A 19,948-nucleotide genomic window follows, 5' to 3' on the forward strand; every position below is an offset into this window, starting at 1 on the left:
CCATTGTTAATTTATCTTGCACGGAAAGCTTAGTACTCCTCCAGCAATCCCTTTAACCACTAGCATATATTGTAAGGGCACAGTCGTGCCCTTATATTAAGGTTACATCTAAAAAACGTCATTTTGCCATAGGGAATCTGTGAGAGGGGGGGGCATGGTGTTTGAGGGTCTACATCTTAAAACGTATTAAATCTATTAAACTGAAATTTGGCATGCGAATGGAGAACTGTCCACAGGTGCCGCATTTGAAATTTCAGAAAAAATAAATAAAAAGTGACAATTTAGGAACAATCTAAATTTCAAAATCGCGCCGTTTTTTCCACTTCCTGTTTCGCAAAAGTTGCCGTTTTTCTGGGATTTTTGGGAGAGCGTAACTCGGTGTACAGGGCGTTTAAAGACACGTGGTAAGTTTTGTTAGAAAGCTATTAGGGCTGAGGAGTGCCTTTGAGGGTTCACAAGTTTGAGAAAATTACAGTTTTTTTACAATTTGGTAAAACATGCCCCATTTTAAAGATATGGGATTTCAGAAAACTTCACAATTTTGCACATGTCAGATAGAGTCTTGTGCTGGGTGTACTGAAAATGGCTTCACTTGAGAGCACAAATATGGCTGGCTGACCTTATCGCTTAGAAATTTTCTTCTGTGAGCAAGAGAATTTAGCCATATTTATTGGGTACAGGTGGGCTGGTTGGTGTTTTGGGGCATAGGGGGGGCACACTACACTAGTACTAGCCCTGGCACCGCTCTCATTTCACAGTTTATTAATCTTTCCGAGCGGTGCCAGAGCTGTGTAAAAGAGCCCGTTTAAACTTTATAAAAAAGTGCTCTGATGTTCTTGTGGTGATCACTGAGTAGAATAGGAGTGGGGTTAAATGGACAATGATTTAAAAAATATGGAAATATATCTGAGTTCCTGCCTACAGTAAGAATGTATGTAATATGCTGTACTGTAGTAGCACATACTCGGGGCTTTAATCTTTGTGTTCAGTGAAAGGGGCAGAGTGGACTTCCCCGCTATATGATGGAGCAGCAGGAAGGGGGGATCAGGAACAAGTGGTGCCGGCAGCGCTGGTGGAGAAACTGCCTTATTCCTAAGTGGTACTGATCGCGCTGAAGGACAGCCCCGATAAGCGGCTTTATATTGATACGTTTACCTGATTTTACACAGCCAGAGTATGACCACTTCAAAGTCCCATTTTATCACCACGTTTGGCCTTAACAGCATGACTTTAAAGGCAGGATCCCAAAAGAATGAGTTTTAACAGTTTTCAAACATAAGGTTTTTGCAGGGTGAGGCTACACAGTTAGCAATGAACTCTGATACCCAGAGTGACAGATAGCACACCCTCTACTGCCCATGTGCTCCGCCTGTGGTGTGGAGGGGTTCAAGCAGTGGAAGATCCAAAGGGGGAGGCAATCGCCCCCCTAGCAGCAGAAGCAAATACTTTAAAATGTAAAGAATAGATGCCGGTCAAAGGGGGCAGAGCCAATCGCGACCAGGGTTGGCGGGGCCAACCGGGACTAGCTAATCAGACTAAAGGGGGCGTGACTAACAACGTCTAGTTCCGCCCCTGGGTTCAGGATCCTGGGAAATGTGGCTGTGCTGTGGGTAACAGAGAAGCCTGGGATGTGGTGGAGCTTTGTCAAACACACTGATGTCTAAAGTAGAGGTAAGTGCTGCCTGGCGTGGGACAGCAGTGTCAACCATAATATGTAGTGGCTACAAGGAATTTATAGGGGTACAGAGTTTACAAGGATTGCTGTGTGATTCAGCCAATAATATGGGTGTACATGGTTTAATTAGTTGTTATTGTTGGGAAGTGAGGGTATAGAGGTACCTTTAGTATATAGAGATGCAGGTATATACAGAGGACAGGGTATATAGAGATGTAGGTATATAGAGCAGACGGGGTATAGAGAGAGATTCAGGGGATATATAGGAAAAACAGGGGGTATAGAGAGAGATTCAGGGGGGTATATAGGAAAAACAAGGGGTATAGAGAGAGATTCAGGGGGTATATATCAAAAACAAGGGGTATAGAGAGAGATTCAGGGGGTATATAGGAAAAATAAGGGGTATAGAGAGAGATTCAGGGGGTATATAGGAAAAACAAGGGGTATAGAGAGAGATTCAGGGGGTATATAGGAAAAGCAGGGGGTATAGAGAGAGAGATTCAGGGGATATAGAGAGAGATTCAGGGGGTATAGAGAGAGATTCAGGGGGTATAGAGAGAGATTCAGGGGGTATAGAGAGAACAGGGGGTATAGAGAGAAATACAGGGGGTATATAGAGAGATGCAGGGGATATATAGAGATGCAGAGAGAACAATGGGTATGTAGAGGGGACAGTAGATATAGAGAGAGATACAGGGGGTATATAGAGAAGACGGCATATAGAGAGATACAGGGGGTATAGCGAAAGATTCAGAGGGAATATAGGGGGTACATAGAGAGGACGGGGTGTATATAGATGCAGGTATATAGAGATGCAGGTACATAGAGAGGACAGGGGGTATATAGAGAGATGCACATATATAGAGAGATATAGGGGGTATATAGAGATGCAGGTATTTAGAGAGGACGGTGGGCATACAGAGAGCCCACAACAGCACCACACTACACCCCTACAGCTCTGCACCTACCCCCTCACACTACACTCATACAGTAATCTACTACACCCCTCGCACTGCACCTCTACAGCACTGTATCTACCCCTGGACACTACAGCTCTGCACCTACCCCCGGACACTACACCTCTACAGCTCTGCACCTACCCCCGGACACTACACCTCTACAGCACTGCATCTACCGCCTCACACTACAGCACTGCACCCCTCACACTACAACCCTTCAGCACTACACCGACCTCCTCACACTACATCTCTACGGCACTGTACTACACCTCTGCAGCACTGTACATACCTTCTCACACTAAACCCATCCCCTCACACTACTCTACACATCTACAGCACTGCACTACACATTTCTCACTACACCTCTACAGCACTGCACTACTTCCTCAGACTATACTTCTACAGCACTGCAACTACCTCCTCACACTACACCTTTAAAGGACTTCACTACACCCCTCACGATGTTAACATTCTGTGTACCCCATTGAACCCCTTAATAACACCAATGTATCAGCCTATAACCTTGATCCTTAAATCTAACGAAGATACATTGTCACACACCGGTCCCATATCTAGGTGCCGGCGCTGTGACTTTCCTTTTAAGAACTGTGATTGTGCTTGCTGCTGCTTAATAGACATTACTTTCTCGCAAGTGTTCCTTCCTAGCTTGATTGGGACCTCCTTCCGAAGCTTATTGGTTCCAGAGTACTAATTCAACCTCCTGGCTTTATGGACTCATTGCCTGTTCTTCGTGTTACTCACGCTGCAGTGGGTTCTGGCAGTATACCTGGACTTTCCGTTGTTCATTACCTGCTCTCTGGATATTACCTGCTGCCGAAGTTACCTGTTATCGTTACTTTATCGGCTCAGCTGTATTCCTCTCTGCGGTTCATCTACAAGCTGAAGTTACTTCCTGCTGTTCACCTGCACACTGAACTATTTCGTGAGTTGTCTTCTACACCTGTGCTTATATCTATTGGCTCAAGTACAATTCTATTTGGCTGACTATATTGCTGCACTACGATACTGAACTACAATCAAGTTGTTTGTCATCTGTAGTTCCACGTCTGGCACAGCTGATTATTACTCTGCTGTTTACTTGTTGCTGGACTTTTTGTGTCTGTGCTCAGCACAAATCTTCTCGTTTGGCTTCTATGGGACCCCTGTTGCCTCCAGACCATGGACCCACATTAGCATGGATTTTTATAACTGATCTCCCTCTCAGTAGGGGTTATAATACAGTTTGGGTCGTGGTGGATTGCTTTTCAAAGATGGTTCATTTTGTACCGTTGGTGGGTTTGCCTTCTTCCTCAGTTCTGGTGCAACACTTCATTCAAGAGATTTTTCGACTGCATGGATGCCCTCGGGAGATTGTTTCTGATAGAGGAGTACAATTTACTTCTAAATTCTGGCAAGCATTATGTAAAGCCTTAGGAGTTCAGCTTAACTTTTCATCCGGATATCACCTACAATCTAATGGGCAGACAGAGAGAGTGAATCAAGACCTTGAAACTTTTATTCGTATGTTTTCTTCTGCTTCACAGGATAACTGGATGGATCTCCTGCCATGGGCAGAGTTTGCTCATAATAATTTGTTTCATGAGTCTACTTCTTCTACTCCATTTCTTATTGTATATGGCTTATATCCTAGCTTGCCCAAGTTTTCAGTCCTCCCTCCCACCCATGTTCCTGCAGCTACAGAACTCATTCAGAATTTTTCTTCTACTTGGAGCCAAGTCATATCTCAGCTTAAGAAGACTTCTACTCGATATAAGACAGCGGCAGATAAAAAAACGTAGAGCCGTATCTGCTCTTAAAGCGGGTGACAGAGTCTGGTTGTCTACCCGGAACATTCGTCTTAAAGTTCCTTCAATGAAATTCGCTCCTCGATTCATGTGTCCGTATAAAATTTTGAAAGTCATCAACCCAGTGTCCTTTAAATTAAAGCTGCCAGCTTCACTTCATATTTCAAATTCCTTCCATATTTCTCTGTTGAAACCAGTAATTATTAATCGTTTTTCATCTACAACATCTTCTTCAACAGTACCAGAACTTTCTCAACAGGAGGACTTTGAAATCACTCAAATTTTAGATTCAAAAGTAGTTCGAGGAGTGATTAAATATTTAGTGGATTGGAAGGGATTCGGCCCTCAGGAGCGTTCCTGGGTAAATGCCTCTGACATTGATGCTCCTGCATTATTACGCAAGTTCCACATCAAGTTCCCACGGAAAGTCATTGCTAAGTGTCCAGTGGCCACTTTTAAAAGGGGGGGTAGTGTCACACGCCGGTCCCAAATCTAGGTGCCGGCGCTGTGACTTTCCTTTTAAGAACTGTGATTGTGCTTGCTGCTGCTTCAGAGACATTACTTTCTCGCAAGTGTTCCTTGCTAGCTTGATTGGGACCTCCTTCCGAAGCTTATTGGTTCTAGAGTACTATTTCAACAGTCCTGGGTTTATGGACTCATTGCCTGTTCTTCGTATTACTCGTGCTGCAGTGGGTTCTGGCAGTATACCTGGATTTTCCGTTGTTCATTATCTGCTCTCTTTATTTAGGTAACTATTTCAACTGAATTGACACCTATGTACCTACCAAACCTATAAGCACTGGATTATCACCTACCTACTATGTCAAGGTAATGTATTTTCCATTAGACTCCATGTCACCCTCCTCGAAATATGCATCAAAACAGCATATACCAGTCTGTCTTACCTGTAACAGTAACACGGCTAACCATTAACACCTACCTACCCGATCAGTCAGTGTAATAAGTATCCTACTAATACTGCAATACTACTTACCTTATTGGTTAGTGCAGTGGTTCCCAAACTTTTTCAGTTGGCTGCACCCTTAAAGTCTCCAGAATTTTTTCCAGGCACCCCTCCAAAATAATTACCGAGCAGTACCGTTTTATAAGTAGTTGGGTCAAAATAACGTAATAAATATTTAGGTCAGGACAGAAATACTTAGTAAGTTATTTGCAAAAAATAATACACATAAATCCAAGGGAAAAGAATATTTTTATATATTTTTTCAATTATATTTGTGTCAAAGAATAATTTACAGCTAATACTAAGAGGAATAAGATCAAAAAATAAAACAACATACAAAAATCATCACTCTGTGCCCTCCTTCGTCCGCGCACTCTGTGCCCTCACTCGTCCGCACACAGCTTCTGGGCAGGAGGGTATGTGAGAAAATAGCTGGTGCCAATGGTGTATGTGAGGGAAAAACTGGGGGCATGTGTGAAAATTGCTGATAGGTAATGGGCATTAAGTGAAGGAAAAGCTGATGGATAGTAAGTCATGTGAGAGAAGCTGTTGGACAGTTTGGCAAGTGAGAGAAAAGCTGGTGACAGGTTGACATGTGAGGAAAAAGCTGGTGGGTAGGGGGACATGTGGAAAATGCTGGTGGGTAGTGACCGACTTGTGAGAATAGCTGGGGCGGGGGGCATGTGAGGGAATAACTGGTGCGCACGTTATCACTTGTGTGAAAAAAGCTGGTGGGCAGAGCGCATTAGGGAAATGCTGGTGGGAGTGGGGCATGTGAGAAAACCTGGTAGGCAGATTGGCATATTAGAGAAAGCTGGAGGGCAGGGTGTATGTGACTGAACAGCTGGTGGCCAAAGGGTAACTTGTGAGGGAAAAAGCTGGCGAGCAGAGGTATATTAGGGAAAAGCTGGGGGCATGTGTAAGAAATGCTGGTAGGCAATGGTCATCAGGTGAGGTAAAATCTGGGCAGGAAGTCATGTGAGACAAGCTGGTGGACAGTTTGGCAAGTGAGGGAAAAGCTGGTGAGGAGGGGGAAAGTTGTAAGAGAAAACCTGATGGACAGAGCGCATTAGGGAAAAACTGGTGGCAGGGGGGCAGGTGAGGGAAACATAAGTTATGAGATTAAAGATTGCGGGCTATTAGGGATGTTAGAAAAAGCTGATTGGTACAGTGTCATTTGAGAAAAAAGCAGGTTGCCAGGGTGGCATGTTAGAGAAAAGCTGGTGGGCAGATTGACATGTTAGAGAAAGCTAGTGGCAAGTGGAATATATGAGAAGCTGGTGGGCATTTTGAAAAGCTGGTGGGCAGGTGGTGAGAATAAAGCTGGTGGGTATATCATATGGGGTGTGGGTGCACAAAAATGGGAAGAGCACAGGTATGAATACATAAGTGTGATATTCTAGTACAGTACATGTAATACACAGAACAGTGTATGATCTAGTACAGTACATGTAATACACAGAGCAGTGTATGGTGTCACAGTACAGTATTTTAGTACAGTATATGTTATACACAAAGCATCTTAGGGTGTCAGATTATTGTGGCACGAAGGAGGAAGAGCAACACATGTTTAATTAATATAAATACATTGGGTAAATGTGTACATAGTAAATTAATCTGCTTGGTGGGGGCTTATTTTGACAATTTTGTTGTTTATTTACCTGCACATTGCTGGCAGAGTGGTGAAAGTGCCATTGTGCGACTTCCATGGTTATAAGCCCCCAGGAAAGGTCAGACAAAGATTATGGAGAACAGGTGTAGGGTTGTCATAAATAGGTCAAGGGGCAAATTCACTGTGAGGGTTAATCTATACTAGACCAATACGGCTGACAGTGTGGAATGCACACAGCCCTGTATACAGATGTGGTTCCTGCTTTCCTCTCCTTCCTCAGGTGACAGCAGATACTTAGGTCATACTTTCCCCTGCCTCAGCCAGCACAGCATCTAAGCTCCTCAGGCTGCTCCACCGGGTGCAGTTGAAGCTACCACAGCTGGAGATGTGTACTGCTCACTGCATACATCATCAAATTTCTGCTGGCTTCTTCTTCAGCCCCTGCATCTGACATTGCAGAACCCATTTTCCCTGCCTGGTGGGGAGAACCCTTATTTTCCACAGTGCACATATCCCCCAGCCTCCAAGAGCACCTACTTGGTGTTACGAGCCGCGGCGGTGCCCAGCCGCCGCGACTCACTCACCCGCGTCCCGGCCATCGCTATGGCGACCGGGACGTCACTTCCGGCCATAACCCGGCCGTTGTCGGGGCAACCAGGAGACGCTTCAGCGCTGCATCCCGGCAATAGGAGGAGGCCGGGCGCAGCGTTCATTCTACAGCCTGTGGGCTAATTAATATGTGCAGATTATGGGAGGCAATTACAGGCATTAGCCTGCAACTGTGCAGGCCAGGGGCAAGCCCTGATGGGCTCTGTTAGTTACTGCTTTATTAACCTGCAGGAGTGTGTTCAACCTGTGATTGGTTCAGCTGGGTATTTAAGGCAATGAGGTCTGCTGCCTCATTGCCGGTTATAGTTCTGTATCCAGTCTGCTAGCCTGCTCCCTGCTTGTCCCTGTCTATTGGACCTTGTTACTGCTTACCCGTGTATGACCCTTGGCTTGAATTTGGACCCTGCTTGTGAATCTCGTGACCCTGACCTCTGGCTTGAATACTTACCTCCCTGTCTGTTTGTGACCTCTGACCTCAGCTTGTTCCTTGATACCGTTGTCTGCTGCCGGCCTCTGACCTCTGCTTGGACTCCACTCCGCTGGCCTGGGTTCTCCCTAGCCGGTGCACACTTCACGACCCTCCGCCAGTCTGCAGCATAGTCTGTCCCCACCATCAGGGGCTCCAGTGAATACCTGACTGGTAGAGTAGACTCCGGGTTGTGTAGTGCCGGCTAGCAGGGTTCCTAACATTATAACCGGCCTAAAAACAGACGTTCCGGAGACAAAGTTGAGATGGAAGGAAGTGGAACTTCACCGTCTCCGGCGCAAGCCCTAGCGGGTCATGTGGAATCCCTGTACCAAATGATCCAGGGATTGTCTGAGCGTTTGTCCACTCAAGAAGAAGCTGCGAAATCTTCACAACCCACTCGAGTTCCGTCTGCGAACCTAAGATGAATTTACCGGATCGCTTCACCGGAAATAGATCCCTGTTCCGGAATTTCAGGGAGAGCTGCAAGCTTTATTTCCGGTTGAGACCCCGCTCCTCTGGTTCAGAGCAACAAAGAGTCGGGATTATCATTTCCCTCTTACAGGGTGACCCCCAGTCTTGGGCTTTTTCCTTACCGCAGACCAGTCCTGCCATGCAGTCAGTAGATGCTTTCTTCGAGGCGTTGGGTCTACTGTATGACGACCCGGATCGAATGGCCTCCTCTGAAGCTCATCTACGGGCCTTGAAACAAGGCCGGCGGTCGGCAGAGGAATACTGCGCGGAATTTCGTAGATGGTCACCTGATAGCGGATGGAATGACCCTGTCTTACGCAGTCAGTTTTGTTTAGGCCTGTCAGAACAAATCAAAGATTCTTTGGTGCAATATCCGTCTCCTACCTCACTGGAGGATCTGATGCACCTTTCCATTAAAATTGACAGGAGAATTAAAGAGCGATAAACCGAAAAAGAGGCATCTTCTCCTCCATCTGTTCTGATTCCTGTTTCCACGGATGATGAGGAGCCTATGCAATTAGGAGCATATCGTCTCTCTTCTGAGGAAAGAGACAGGAGACGTTTTCAAGGTCTGTGTCTCTACTGTGGCATAAAAGGCCACTTCTCCCGTTCCTGCCCAAATAAGTCGGGAAAAGACCATGCCTAGGGAATGAGGGGAAAGTTCACCTAGGTCTGCAAATTATCTCCCCGAAAAATGCTGTATTAATCCCTGCACAGCTCACCTTCAGTGCTCGCTCTGTGGACCTGTCGGCCTTCATTGATAGCGGAGCTGCAGGCAACTTCCTTGATATCGGGTTTGCCCGTTCTGCCGGAATTCCGATGGTAAAACTCAAATCTGCTATTACTGTCTGTGGCTTAGACGGAAGTCCGTTGCCTGGTGGCAAGATTTCCTGGGAGACCCCGCCACTACAGTTGAAGATCGGAGCTCTCCATTCTGAGTTTATTTACCTTCTTCCTGATCGATTGTTCGTCGGTTCCTTTGATCTTGGGCCACCCATGGCTTTCCTGTCATAACCCTGTCATAGACTGGGTAAAAGGAGAGATTGTCCAGTGGAGTACTTATTGTACACAGTCTTGCTTGTCACTGCCCCTGCGTATGATTCAGCCTATTCCGGAGCGGCTTCCCTCACAGTATCATGAGTTCTGGGACGTGTTCTCCAAGAAGGCTGCTGATACCTTACCGCCACATCGTGACTTTGACTGTGCCATCAAACTTATTCCTGTTTCCAAGTTACCTAAGGGGCGTTTGTATTCCCTTTCTGCTCCAGAAACAAAATCCAGGCAGGAATATATCGATGAAAACCTGGAGAAAGGCTTTATCAGGCCATCTAAATCTCCTGTAGGAGCAGGATGCTTCTTTGTATCAAAAAAGGAAGGAGGGTTAAGACCCTGTATAGACTACCGGGGATTGAATCTTATCACAATTAAAAACACCTATCCCCTTCCGCTCATCTCAATATTGTTTGATCAGTTAAGAGGGGCTACTGTTTTCACTAAAATCGACCTTCGTGGAGCGTATAATCTCATCCGTATCAAAGAAGGAGATGAGTGGAATACGGTTTCAATACGCACTCTGGCCACTACGAGTATCTGGTCATGCCGTTTGGCCTCAGCAATGTGCCTGCAGTGTTCCAGGACTTGATCAACGAGGTTCTCCGAGACTCCCTGGGTGGTTTTGTGGTCGTCTATTTAGATGATATCCTCATCTATTCCAAATCTTTACTCGCACATCAGACTCACGTCAAACAAGTCTTACGAAAATTGTGAGAAAACCACCTCTACGCCAGGCTGGAAAAGTGTGAGTTTGAGGTGCAGAAGGTATCCTTTTTAGGTTACGTAATCTCTTCTGAGGGATTTTCTATGGATTCAACAAAGGTCCAGGCTATTGTTGATTGGGTACAACCCAACAATCTAAAGGCGGTACAGAGGTTTCTGGGCTTCTCCAATTATTATCGAAGGTTCATTTACAACTTCGCTGACATTGTGGCTCCCATTGTCGCTTTGACCCGTAAAGGAATGGACCCAACTAATTGGTCGTCCCAAGCAGTAGCCTCATTCGAAAGCCTGAAAAAGGCCTTTATCTCAGCTGAGGTCCTTAAACATCCAGATCCAGCTAAAGCATTTGTCCTTGAGGTCGATGCCTCGGACGTCGGGGCCGGCACCATCCTATCACAGAAGGATCCTCATACTAATCGTCTACACCCATGTGCCTATTTCTCCCGTCAGTTCTCTTCAGCAGAAGCCAACTACGACGTCGGTAATAGAGAACTATTGGCAATCAAGTGGGCCTTCGAGGAGTGGCGGCATTGGTTGGAGGGTGCTTCGCATCAGATCTCTGTCATTACCGACCTTAAGAACTTGCAATATATACAGTCAGCCAAGCGTTTAAACCCTAGACAGGCCCGCTGGGCATTATTTTTTACCCGGTTTAATTTCCTGATCACCTACAGACCAGGTTCCAAGAATGACCGGGCAGATGCCCTGTCCAGGAGTTTCCTGGCACACCATGTTCCAGTTACTAACCCGGAGCCTATTATTCCTCCTTCCGTAATCCATGCCGGGTTAACCCAAGATCTGAGTGTCACACTTCAGAGATTCCAGAGATTAGCCCCAGATGCTACTCCGGTGCAACGACTCTTTGTTCCAGTCCACTTAAGAAAGACGGTTCTTGCTGAAGCACATTGCAGTAGGGCTGCTGGGCACCCTGGAATTTACAAGACGCTAGAAATCCTTTCCCGCACGGTCTGGTGGCCATCCATGTCTGCCGACGTCAAGAGTCATTTCCTCTCATGTGAGATTTGTGCTAGAAACAAAGTTCCTAGGATCCGTCCAGTAGGCCAATTATTTCCTTTGACCCCTCCTGCGAAACCATGGACTCACTTGTCTATGGACTTTGTAGTGGATTTACCACCTTCTGCAGGACACAACACGATTTGGGTCGTGGTAGACCGGTTCAGCAAAATGTCACATTTCATTCCGTTAACCAAATTGCCTTCTGCTCGGGATTTGGCTCTCTTATTCATTCAACATATTTTTAGGCTTCATGGACTCCCTACTGACATCGTCTCTGATCGGGGTTCTCAGTTTATAGCGCAATTCTGGAGATCCTTCTGTACCCTTCTCGGAATCAAGGTCAGTTTATCATCCGCATACCACCCTCAGTCAAATGGGCAAACTGAAAGGGTTAACCAGTCCCTAGAAAAGTTTCTACGATGCTACACATCGGAGTTCCACGATAATTGGTCTTCCTTGTTACCCTGGGCGGAATTTGCCTGTAATAATTCCTGTCACTCAGCTACTAAAATCTCTCCGTTCTTCTGCAATTATGGTTTTCACCCCAGATCTAACTCCCTGTATTCACTCCAGTCCGTTGGTATCCAGGAGATCCGCTCCACTGCAAGAGATCTCAGAGTTATCAGGAAGAAAGTACACTCATCATTGAGCCTCACTTGTGGCAAAAAAAAATTCGGACCGACATCGTACCACCTGTTCCCTTAAGGTTGGCCAGAAAGTGTGGCTGTCTACAAAAAATATCAGGCTCAGACAGCCTTGCAAGAAGTTGGGTCCTAAGTTCATCGTGCCGTTTCCTATCATCAAACAGGTGAACCCCGTCGCATTTAGGTTAAAAATTCCAGGCTCGTTGAGAATTCCCAACACATTTCATTGTTCTCTGTTGAAGCCGGTACTATATCCTGGTCAAGCCCAGTCTTCAAGTGTGCCTGGGAGAGGTTCCAGTGGGCCACAAAAATTTGTGATTCAAAAGGTCCTTGATTCTAAAAAAGTTCAAGGACAGGTACATTTCCTTGTACAATGGAGGAATCACGGATTGGAAGAGCGATCTTGGGTTCCGCGTAGACAACTCCATGCCCCAAAGAAACTGGAGGAGTTCTTCAAAAAATTCCCTAGAAAACCAGGATGTCGGGGTCCCTCGACCCCTCCTCAAGTGGGGAGTACTGTTACGAGCCGCGGCGGTGCCCAGCCGTCGCGACTCACTCACCCGCGTCCCGGCTATGGCGACCGGGACGTCACTTCCGGCCATAACCCGGCCGTTGCCGGGGCAACCAGGAGACGCTTCAGCGCTGCGTCCCGGCAATAGGAGGAGGCCAGGCGCAGCGTTCATTCTACAGCCTGTGGGCTAATTAATATGGGCAGATTATGGGAGGCAATTACAGGCATTAGCCTGCAACTGTGCAGGCCAGGGGCAAGCCCTGATTGGCTCTGTTAGTTACTGCTTTATTAACCTGCAGGAGTGTGTTCAACCTGTGATTGGTTCAGCTGGGTATTTAAGGCAATGAGGTCTGCTGCCTCATTGCCGGTTATAGTTCTGTATCCAGTCTGCTAGCCTGCTCCCTGCTTGTTCCTGTCTATTGGACCTTGTTACTGCTTACCCGTGTATGACCCTTGGCTTGAATTTGGACCCTGCTTGTGAATCTCGTGACCCTGACCTCTGGCTTGAATACTTACCTCCCTGTCTGCTTGTGACCTCTGACCTCAGCTTGTTCCTTGATACCGTTGTCTGCTGCTGGCCTCTGACCTCTGCTTGGACTCCACTCCGCTGGCCTGGGTTCTCCCTAGCCGGTGCACACTTCACGACCCTCCGCCAGTCCGCAGCATAGTCTGTCCCCACCATCAGGGGCTCCAGTGAATACCTGACTGGTAGAGTAGACTCCGGGTTGTGTAGTGCCGGCTAGCGGGGTTCCTAACACTTGGCTCCTCAACTCCATGGTGATTGTCTTAACGTTCTCATAGTTTAAACAGAACACCCCAGAGAAGTGCATGACGCCACTTCTGTTGCACATTTTTACCGCCACAAATTATTTTTACTAGGTGCCGGCAAAGACGCTTCACATGAATTGTCATATGCCCACCAGTCTTTTAAGATAAAGCTAGTGTGCATCTACAGGTGACATAAGAGGAAAAATGGGGCATATAGGGTGGCACGCTAGAGATAAGCTAGTTTGGCTGAGGAGGGTAGAAGCCCCCCTTGCCCTGTGGAGAAAAACAACTACGTCAGATATGCAATGCACCAAGCCAAATAAATTGCCAAGGCAGTTTCAGCCATTACAGTGGGACCCCCTCCCCCTGCCAGCTAATGTGTCTGCTGAACCTCTACCACACACCCTATGCCTAAGCTTCAGCACCTAACTGGTCACAAAACAAAAGGATGCTCACCTTCCAGGCTTGGCCCTGGACATACTCCCCCTTGTTGACGTAATAGGAAAGATAATGGGGAGATATAGAGGACCGCTGCAATGTATAATAAAAGCTTATAGCATCTATAAAAAGCCAAAGTTCAAAGTAAAGCTGCAGAGCACAGTAACAAACTGAAAGTGGGCTAAAAAACAGACACAAAGTGCAGAGCAAAACTGTCTTGCACAGTGATAAGTGTTTCCCCTATTACATTTCCCTATTACATTTTTTTAGTTTAGCTTTATCGTAGTTTAGGGCCTGGGTGTCTTAGAAAAAGACAGTAAAGCAACTTCATAAAAAAATAGAACTGCAAAATCCCTACAGAGCATTCCTCCCTCCAAGACTGTGGCTGCTTATTAGAGATACCTGCAGAACATAGCTCATCACCAAACAGTATCTGTTCCCTAAAGACCCCTGCAGAGCATTCCTCCACCCAAAACACTTCCTGCAGCTGACAGACCCCTGCAGAACATCCTTACACTCAACATACTACCACCTCCTGACAGATCCCTGCAGAGCATTCCTCCCACCAACACTGTACCTACTCCTAACAGATGCCTACAGAATATCCCTCCTCCTGAAACACAATACTTGCTCCTGACATACCCCTGCAGAGCATTTCTCCCTCCAAGACTGTGCCTGCTCCTTAAAGATACCTGCAGAACATAGCTTATCACTAAACAGTATCTGCTCTCGAAAGATCCCTACAAAGCATCCCTCCACTCATCATACTACCGCTCCTAACAGATCCTTGTAGAGCATTCCTCCCTCCAATATTGTGCCTAATGCTAAAAGATATCTGGAATACATTCCTCCTCACCAAATATGGTTCCTGTGGCTGATGGATTCCTGAAGAAAATCTCTCTATGCATTTGGATTACACTATTGTGCAATTTACTAAAATAGTCTTGATGGCTTTATGTATCCTTAAAAGTTAGCGTAGGGGTTGTGAAAGAATGTAGTGTCAGACATTGCTTACTGAAAACCAAACTAAGAAGAGGCTTTTACATCAATTTAATTTAACTCTATTGTTATTCTGTAGTTCTAATTTTTTATGAAGTTGCTTTACTGTCTCTTTCTAAGACACCCAGGCCCTAAACTACGATAAAGCTAAACTAAAAAAATGTAATAGTACTGTATGTGTGTATTCCAGTGAACACACAAATCTGTGAATTAGCAGATCCACCATTTTGTGAGTGACAGCAATCTCACTACATGATAGTGCTGAATCTGCAGCTAAACGCAGGATGTGATGGCACCATGTCTGTATTGCTCAAGGAATACGTCCATTAAGGCTTCTGCCTTAATCGTCGAAATTTCATTGCTTTTTGGAGTTTGAGTGGAAGAGCTTTAATAGTTTTTTTTTTTATGTTTTAGATGGTGTGTAAGGAACCTTAATCGGACATGTTAAACCATAAGGTTTTTTGTCCATGGAATTTCATAGCTTTTTGTAAAGTTAAAATATTTATAATTTTCAAATTCTATGTATCTAAATGTGAAATCACCCACCCTCTGCCCACCAACAATTCTCTATCACTGCCAACCATGTTCTCTCACATGACACCCACTTTTCTCACATGCCATCTCCTGCTCATCAGCCTTTCAGCATATGGGCCCTTGCTGACCAGCTACTTTTTTATATGCCACCACCTATCAACTAGATTTTCTCTCACATGCCACTCCCTGACCATAAGCTTCTAATATCAGCCCTGCACACCAGCTATTCTATCACATGCCACCTCATAACCAACAGCTTTTCGCTCACGTTACCCCATGTCTACCAGCTTTTCCTCTGGCCTCTGCGCAACACAGAGAGCCATCCTCTGGCCCCTGTGCAACACAGAGAGCCATTCTCTGGCCCCTGCGCAACACAGAGAGCCATCATCTGGCCCCTGCGCAACACAGAGAGCCATCCTCTAGGCCCCTGCGCAACACGCAGAGAGCCATCATCTAGGCCCCTGCGCAACACGCAGAGAGCCATCCTCTAGGCCCCTGCGCAACACGCAGAGAGCCATCCTCTAGGCCCCTGCGCAACACGCAGAGAGCAATCCTCTAGGCCCCTGCGCAACACGCAGAGAGCCATCCTCTAGGCCCCTGCGCAACACGCAGAGAGCCATCCTCTAGGCCCCTGCGCAACACGCAGAGAGCTATCCTCTAGGCCCCTGCGCAACACGCAGAGAGCCATCCTCTAGGCCCCTGCGCAACACGCAGAGAGCCATCCTCTGACCCCTGCATAATACTGGGCTGAAACCTGCCAGCCCCCGCCTGTGTACAGTGTTATATAGGTAACACACAAAGAGTAGAGCTCCATTGCTAATTGTCATTGCGAAAATACAAATACTAGGGCTGGCAGGCTTGGAGTAAATCTGCAGTCACATTCTACTGTGTTATATAGGTAATACACAAAGAGGAGAGCTCCATTGCTAATTGTCATTGCTGAAATACAAATACTAGGGCTGGCAGGCTTGGTGTAAATCTGCAGTCAAATTGTACGGTGTTATCAAAATGGATTCACAGCAGTACACAGAAGAGCAGGAGCACCAAGCAGCTGCTGGCACCAGTCATGTAAACCCTCTACGTCATCTGGTAAAGCCTATGTTAAAGTGCCTAGTGTTTGTAAGTCAGGGAAACCAAAATTTTAGAAAACACCTTTTCACCTTGGTCAAGAAAAAAAACCTGCAATCCAGCAAAAGTTATTTGCAGAAAAAAAAAATTGCCAACATGCCATTCTACACACTCAGTGGTAAGGAAAGAATGAGGCCTTTGCCTTTCTCTATGAGTGCTAGTTCTGCAACTGCCACTGAGGGATCTTCTTGTAAGGTCAGTCGTGACCAAGCAAGACCTTGTCATTCGGACTCCAAAAGTGGTGTCCAAATACTTTTAAGTGTAAGCGCCGAGCTGGAAGAAAACAGTAAGGCATTAGAGGAAAATGTATGTTCAAATTCAGAAATTCCACAAATCCCTGAGGAGAGTCTATGCATGAGTGCTATGTGTAATCCTGACCATTCTGATAGTGTACCCATAAAGAAGGCCCCTTTCAGCATTTCTGCAGATCTGTGCCTGAACAGCCCAAGTGTAGCCGGTGATAGACAAATTGAGGATGCTACTTTGGAATTGCAACAGGATGAGGGTGATATTTGTGTAGCTGACGAGAGCGCTAATGAGGATATTGATGAGGATGATGTTGTTTCTGTAAATCTTGCACCGGTGAAAGCAGTTCTTGCATGTGGTAAGAAGAAGGCTATTGTCATGCCTGCATATAAGACCAAAAAATCCACCTCTTATGAATTATTTTTACCCAAATCCTTGTCTAGCAATTTAGCGTTTGTAAAGCCACAGTCAGTAAAGATAAAAGACCTTAACCATCTAGGAACTTAATCCATGTTATGCCATTTGAAGCAAGTTCATTGCAAGTTTTTGGGAAAATTAGAAACTTATGCTAAAAAAAATAACAACATGCAGTCCATCATCAGCTAGGTCCCTTCTCTCACCTAGATCCCGACGCCTTCAATCTACCCCCACAATACCGTCCTCACCAATATCGTCAGTAGCAATCGGAGTTGGTCCTGCATCCAAGTTGCTAAGGCTAGATGACTCCTCCACTATCCTGGATTCCTCAAAAGAATTCTTGAGCGTTAGTCCCACTACTGCTGCTGCTGGGGGTGAATCTTCATATCAGAAGCAGACCGAGAATAAGTCTACTAGTAGTTTACAACAATTGACTGTTAAACAATCCTTTGCGAGAGGAAGCAAGTATGAAAGCTGTCACCCAGTTGCAAAGCGGATCACAGATGACATGGCAACTATGCTAGTATTAGATCTGCATCCAATATCCACTATTTTTGCAGCTTGTTTCAGACAGTTACTTGAGGTCTAGTGTCCCCGTTACCAAATTCCATCATGACACCATTTCACTAGAAAAGCTATTCCTCACTTCTACCAGAAGGTTCATAAAAATGTAATTATTGGGCTACAAAATGTCATTCTACCCACTGTACACTTAACCACAGATATGTGGACAAGCGGAACTGGGCAAACTAAAGATTATATGACTGTGATAGCCCACTGGGTTGGTGATTCGTGTTAGCCAGCAGGAACAGCAGCAGCATGTACGTCACATTAAACTGCAGATTGAAGAGTCCTAACCTCTGTTACCTTACTCTTTGTGACTTATTTAAACCATACAACATACCTTTATCAATAAAGACGCGTACAACTGTTAAATTTCACTAATTAACGTTATGATTTATTCATTGGATTATAATTGGCTTAGCTTTTATACTCGGAGGTGGAGAGGGCAAAGATGGTGAGGTGACCCCGAGTGTGTCAAAACTTACCAAACAGTGTGGCCCTGAGGCACTAACCACTGGTCCCAGGACGACTTCTTTTACGATTGGCCGGTGCTAAATCTGGCTTCAGTTTACCTGTCCCCCTCTGGGCTCGCAGTGTCCTGCCCGTACAGAGCATTCCAAGGAGTTCTGTTTAATGAACCAAGAGCCAAGGTGCTTCGAAGAGGGTAGTGCCCTTTGGCCAATCAGCAGTACCACCGTGTGACCGGTTGCCGATTCACCACATTTGCCTTCCTGCCAACGCTGGAGGTCCTTGGGACCTACAGCCCGCCACCGATCGCCCTACATGCCTCCTCTATCCCTCTAAATAACTGCCTGATAAAAAGACCCAAACCATCGTTTGTGAGGTGCACCCCGTCCGACCAATATAGCTGAACCTGATCGATTGTTATTTGGGTGTGCTTAATGCTAGCCCCGCCCAGGGACCTTACCACCCTACCTATGTTTTGGTTCACTTTCTTGATGACGCGCTTCATAATCGCGGGATCGATGTGGGACCCCCATGCTAATCTGGGTATGACTTGGGACCAGCAGAGATGTAATGAAGGCCATTGGGCTTTAATTGCCTTCCAACTCTCCCTTATGACTATAATCACATCGAGGGACTTACCTGTCCCTAAATCATTGCCCACTAGGTGTATTATCAATATATCCGGGGCGCTAACCTTTGCAATTTCCAGGGACAACAGGGGAATTAAAGCTTTCCATTGCATTCCTCGCCTACCCATCTAACGTATACTAACTTGTTTGTGCCCCAAACTGATCCTATGTTTGGCCTCGCTATGCTTGGCTGCCCAGTGAATGTACGAGTGCCCAATGACCCAAACCCGGATCTTCCCCGCTGAAGCACCTGTGGGTAAAGCAGAAATAAACTAATATCAGACCGTGACTACTTCACTAAGCTGTTCCTCTCCTCCAAACTCTTTCCTGTGCTCCCCCACTGGTGCTATCACTATATACAGGTAACTAACAGCAAGCATCACGAAAACATGGTTAGTGAAAAACAGATGGAAAAAACACACACAAACCACAACAGGGAGGGGGGGGAATGGGGGGGATTTGCCGGTAGCCCCAATGAAGGCGAAAACCCACAAAACCCCGGCGGCTCACCACTAATCAGGCCTTAGTCCAGGGAGAAAGCTGGGAACAATCCTTCATGCCCCCACATACCATGGCGGGCGGTTAATCCTAGCACCATCGACAGGGGGGGGGTTGTTGACTTGAGGGAAGGCGAAAACCAGATTAGTTGCGGACCACCAGCTTTAATCACATTTATACCCCTGCAACCGTTGACTGCCCTCCTCTACTACTGCCCTAGGGGCGTATGTATCTCTTATATGCGTCCGATTTCCAGCACCCCAGCGCTTTGATGCTATCTACGGAGGCTCCTGACTGAGCCGCCTCAGTCGCCGCCCCTATCCTAAATGAATGCGTGCCATAGAGTGTCGGGTCCAACCCGGCGAGATGCAAAGCCTTCTTAAGCAGGGCATTAAATTGGTACTTCGTCAAAGGCGCCCCATCTACATGTATTAACCAAGGCACACTCTTGTGGGACCGTACTGTTGCGAAGCGATTGCACCATGTCACGGGGCAGATCTCAGGGTCTTCCATTACCTTCATTATCAACCAATGCCCTTTGCCCCCCTGGTCGGTTTTGAACCGTAGAATCTTACATGCCACTTGTGAGGCCCCCACTTTGACGGCCTTGCCGAGTAATGCATTGCCTATCTTGTGCCGGGATTGCGCTACTAGCTCGCTCACCCTGAATGCGCCTGAAAAGGCCATCGTGAATGCTGTGCTAAATAGGACTGTCTCGTATGCACTATCTGTTCCTTGCTTTATTGA

This window comes from Mixophyes fleayi, chromosome 9 (genome assembly GCF_038048845.1).
Source record: "Mixophyes fleayi isolate aMixFle1 chromosome 9, aMixFle1.hap1, whole genome shotgun sequence".
NCBI classification, from domain to species: Eukaryota; Metazoa; Chordata; class Amphibia; order Anura; family Limnodynastidae; genus Mixophyes; species Mixophyes fleayi.